Source organism: Notothenia rossii (assembly GCF_949606895.1).
Source record: "Notothenia rossii genome assembly, chromosome: 3".
NCBI lineage: Eukaryota > Metazoa > Chordata > Actinopteri > Perciformes > Nototheniidae > Notothenia > Notothenia rossii.
In genome coordinates this window covers 30374858-30380352 of record NC_136901.1, presented here as the reverse complement: position 1 = coordinate 30380352, position 5495 = coordinate 30374858, and positions in this window count along the sequence as shown.

The following is a 5495-nucleotide window of genomic DNA, read 5'->3' as shown; positions in this document are numbered from 1 at the left end:
ATGCTGTTTAACTCTGCATACATTAAAAAGTGTCAGATCAGCACAGATATTATTTTAAAACTAACAACAAATGTATCTCACATGTCTATCAGGCTACAAAAGTTAGCCCAGCCTGCAGAGCATAAAATATTTATAGTGGCTTTTTTTTTAGATTTGATGCGGCTCTTTTATTGAAAGGCCTGTCTGATCTGTGTGAATCAATATAATATATTTAATATAAGATTTTAGTTCCTTAGCACTTATAGCATATATTTATGTTGCTGCATCCACACGCCCTCCTGGGACAGTGCACCCCCCTCAGCAGCCACCTGCATGTCTTCATGGGGGTTTCTAAATGATCCGGGTCCAGGCGCCACACGGAGAAATGACTGTGAGAGTTAGAGAAGACCACAGAGATCCTGGAGCTGCAGCTCGGTGTCACTGAGGAAGCTTCAAACATCCAGCATCAGTGAAACACTTATTATAGAACATAAACATATTAGCAGATTTCAGTTATAATGTGCAGTGATGAAGCTGAGAGTGTGGAGCACCAGTCTGTGTGAACATGATAACGAACCGAGAAGTTTCATAAAAATACAATTACGTTCATAAGACATAACGGAGGCATGTGCAATTGGACACCAACTGTAGATAAGCTATATCAAGCTTGATATTTTAAAACAGGTTGTTGAAGTAGTAGATATTTTATATAAATCTTTTGATCATGCCAACTTTGCTTCAAAAAAAAGAAGATGTTTATCCACAAACTTATTTCATTTATTCCGCAAGTATTATAACTTTTAAACGGATATTATATATTTATACCATATCAATCCTACTTTAAGTCCTGCCCTATTTTCGTAAATAATTTCATGTTCCATCAAACAATGTATATGAAGTAAATGTAATACTGTCTGCCCTAACATGTTCTGATTAACTCAAAAATAATAATAATAATAATAATAATAATAATAATAATAATAATAATAATAATAGGTAATAATGTCTGTCAGAACTGCAGAAGGCCATCCATAAATAAAATCATTAATCTTGAACTCTTACATGCTTTCCTGATTAAGGATACTTTATATCAACTGGTTTTTACTTGTTCCAGTCATGTGACCCTCTTTAATCCTGATGAACTTCCTGCTTCACATCACACACACAGTTTTTAGTTACTGTATATTAAAGGAGTGTGTGTTTCTCATGACTGCCACCTCCTGTCCCTCAGCAGATGTGTTCATGACTCAGCATATGGTGACACACACAGAGGCCTGTTCATGAGGTCATTAAAGCGCCTCATTGTGATCAACAGTTATCAGATGACTGTATACTCTGAGAGGAACACCTCGCTCTGCTTCCCTCGTCGCTCCGCACTAATCTGGACGTTTCCTCAGAGCGAGGTGCTAAGCTCTTAATTGCAGGTGGTGTGTTCGCTGCTCCCAATCCTTCCTTTTGTTGCAGCCTGTGGACAAACAAAGGCTCTTTTCCTTGACTCTCAGTGGCAGAAAGGATTAAGTCAACATTTCTCATGACCTCTGAGGCCTGGGGAGGTGGGGCGGCACACAATAGGAAACCTGCCGGAGGTGTGTGTGAGAATTCAACTTTATTTATTGCGGACCAACGACAAAATGCATGTCTACAGATCATGTTCTCGGTGCACAGTCAGTGCCGGAATAACTCTGTCCCATTGAGACTGAGGGAGGTGTGAAGCACTGATCTGCTGTTCATTTGTTTCCCATTAGACAAGCTTCATTTGGTGTAATTAGTGCTGACAGTAACTCTTCATATGCTACTGAATGAATGACTGCATCACTAAGGGAACTAAAGCAGAACAGTTCTGCTTTATTTGTGGTGTTTTGATCAACATTCTCTGATTTAGTCTACAGCTGGTCTGTTGATCTATATGAAGTCATGTCCATGTAGAGGACTACATACTGACTACCTAACTTTGCTTAAATGCAGTGATGTAATAAATGGCAGGATTTTCTCTCTGCATGCATGTCAGGATTTATGAAAACGTGCAGACCTGGGGCCAGTACGCATTAACTATATACTTTTATTTGTGCTGTTTTTTGGGATGTTTCCTTCTGTCAGACTTTATGAAAAAGTGCTGATCTGGGGCCAGTAGTCATGACGACAAAGATAGGAATATGGCATACAAAGCGCTGAAACAATGCACAAATAACGGGCGCAACGTTCTTGAAAGAGAGTGATTCTGGGAAGTCTGCAAACCACAGATGTTAGTCATTGTGCCTTTTTTAAATGCATCTTTAATGCGTGAATATCAATGAAGCTGCACTGTCTCTGGGTTAATCCTGTTTAAAAAGAGAGGGAAGCTACAAGGTTATCAAGGTACATTTCCCTTTCCTCCCATCGACGCTGTTGGTCCATTAGAGAGCACTTTACTCCCATGCTGGTGCAGTAAAGCCCCCCCACCAACCCATAGTACGCAGAGTGTAACGACGTGTTGTGCAGAGATATGGGGGCTCCCAGTGAGCGTCGCAGGGACTGGTGTGCGATGTTTATCTGGAGATGCCCCGGAGTCTGATCACCGCCTCCATCACCACCTGCTGAAGAAATCAAAATAATGACCTGCTGCTAATGTGGGTGGTGGTCCTTATCTGCAGCCAATCACAACGAAGCATGACAGGGCTCATTGCTCATTTCCTCCAACATGGAGAAGGAGTGAAGGTTCAGCAATCATGCTCCCCAGAGGATGTACTGTAGTAACTTTCCTCCACGAGCTACAGACTCTCCGTCCTGTAGTGAATCTGATGCCGGACTCCCAGGGTTTCTACAAGGCCCCCCCCTCTCACACAGGCAAACACTTGGGGATTACGCCCTCAGTGTTTCAGAGTCACTCACCTGGAAAAGGAGTCCTGAATGGAGGCTCACACCAATATATGAGACACAGTCAGGTGGAAGGAATAAGGCATGCTGGGAGATAAAAAATAACGTGGAACAAACTTTTCCACGTTTCCAAAATTGCTGTCAGATGTTCACATTAGTATTCTAACTGTCATCGCACATGTTGAGCAGGAAGTGCTGGGGGCACTGAGGTCATGAAGGATTTGTACTGCACTGATGTACAGCGAGTAAACTCTCCTCATGACTGAGTGTTAAGTATGTTGAAGTGCATGTGGGTTTGTATTAGATTAGAGATTAGCATTGTTTTATAGTTGTTATCACTTTGCTGACACTCCCTGGTTAGAATGGGGAATGTTCTGCATTCTGCCTCCTCACACCTCACTGCAGCCGTTCAATAAACACACTGTGCATGGCACAATCTGATTGCACACACATCTGCGGTTACACAACGAGCAGCACCGGGCATGTTGGAGCTCCTCTTCTTAATCTGCAAAAGAACGTATGAGTATTACGCTTAAATTGGCAAAAACAGAAGAGGATTCAGTGCAATCAAAAGCAAGATTAATCATGTTTTTAGCTGCATTTACAGTATGCACATGCAGGAATATTTTATAGGCTATGATTTTGTGTTTCATTTGATTATTATCATTTTATCTTGCCTGAAACATGGAGACATGTCCACTTTTCTTTAAACACTGGACACTTTAAATTGTATAAAATAGATGATCCTGATGTGCACTGACTTTTGGGCCTTCTGTTCATTCATACCCCTTTTCCACCAAAGCGGTTCTAGGACTGGTTCGGTCCTATCGCGAACAAAACAATGCTTCCAATTAAATTCCCAGTTATTGTGACCTGGGGTTTATATAATATTTAGTGCATTTTTAACTCCAGTATTATTTAGTTTGTGGCTCTTAATCGGGTTATTGATCAGTCACTTCGGTGGCTAACACCATCCTTGTAATGCAGAGAAACGTTTTGCAGTGCTTTGATGCCAAACATTGTGAATTAAAACCAACCAAAATATACATTTGTGGAGGAATATGCATGACGGGACATTGTTTGTAAAAAACTCAGTGGCTTAAACTTCCCAGCGACCGCTAATGTTAGCCAACTGTAGGCTAAACGCAGGTGGACGAAGAGTGTAACACTCGAGCGTTCGTAACATTTATTGATGTCAGTCAAGGGAACAGTATGGAGCTGAAGAAGTTGTTATTAAATGAAATTTGGGTTTTTAAGAATAAGAGCCACATGAGCACAAGAAGCTCCTTGTTTAAAGACGTTCACACCTCATTAAGCTGAGCCAGTTCCTGTGCTTTCACCGGGTCAGAGAGCGATCGTGTTGCAGGTAAATCCACCTGAAACAGAGGACAAACACCTTTTTATTCACATTCAAATCAAGCCAAAGCCCATCAGTTAATTCAGTCTCTGGTTTATACCACCTCATGATCTGTTCCTCATGAAATAATGTAGCAGGATTGTGAGATGTGGTCTGAATACACAGATTGTAAGAGGTGAAAGTGTGTGCAGTCTAATGAAAGGTATCGCAGTTTGAAACACAGATGTGTTGTTACCTGAACATCCACCATGTATTTTTCTCAGTGCCTACCCCCCCCCCCCCCCTTCAGAAACAGCACTTTGATGTTATATGCAGCTTTTGTTGGTCCATCTTTAGTAAAGATTCTTTACTCTGTGCTGCACTGTGTTCATCCTTTCATCTCATGAGCTGCAGGAGGAAGTGTCCCGCTGCTGGGGAGTGGGGTTGTTTTGTTGGCGAGGCTCAGACAGGGGGAGGGTGGGGGGGCTGTAGGAAACCAGGCCGACCTTAACAAGACAAGTCTATGCATTGATTTTACAGAATAGTATTTGGGATTAGATGTAGCAGCACAAGTGAATCACAGCTGGGGTAAAAACAATTATCCCATTGGGAGGGATGTCATCCCTGGGGGGGGGGGGGGGGGGGGGGGGCTCCTGGACCCCCTGCCTGCCTGAGAGGATCAAACACCCGCTTTAAGAAAGGAACACACATTTGTCAAATTTCAGGATGAAAAACTAAAACCTGCTATTCAGAGGGGAAGAGGAAACATGCGTTAGCTTATTAGCTTAACAGGCTAAAAGCTAATTACCAATTAGGCCTACAAGAGTTCCACCCAGTGGTGTTAGATCAATTGGTGATTGGTCATTAAAACTATAAAATGGATGATGGTGAGAAAAAAATACAGTGCATTCATTTAGGTAAAATAATACTTTATTCAGAGGTGGAAGCATGCCGCAATGTTTTGAGATAACTGAACTGAACCTGAGATAAACTCCAGGATATGCAGTAGCTGAGAAAAGTTTAGAAATTATGAGTTTTTACACTATAATAAAGTGGTCCTGTTTAAATGCATCCGCCCTCAGGGGCTAGCAGAAAAGCTACTTAGAGGTGACGACCGTTAAAACAAACTCTTGTAAAGAAACAAACAAATGAATCCCTCGTCATTATTATAGAGAGCGACGAGAGTCGGACAAAAGCAACACGATGAGGCACTTTACTCTGAATGAGCTGGGACATCAGGGTTTTCTAAGCTGTCCTTTGTGTCCTCTCCTCTATGCCTCCTCGTCTTCGCTCTGCAGCAGCTTGTTCTCTGTCCTCTCATTAAGCC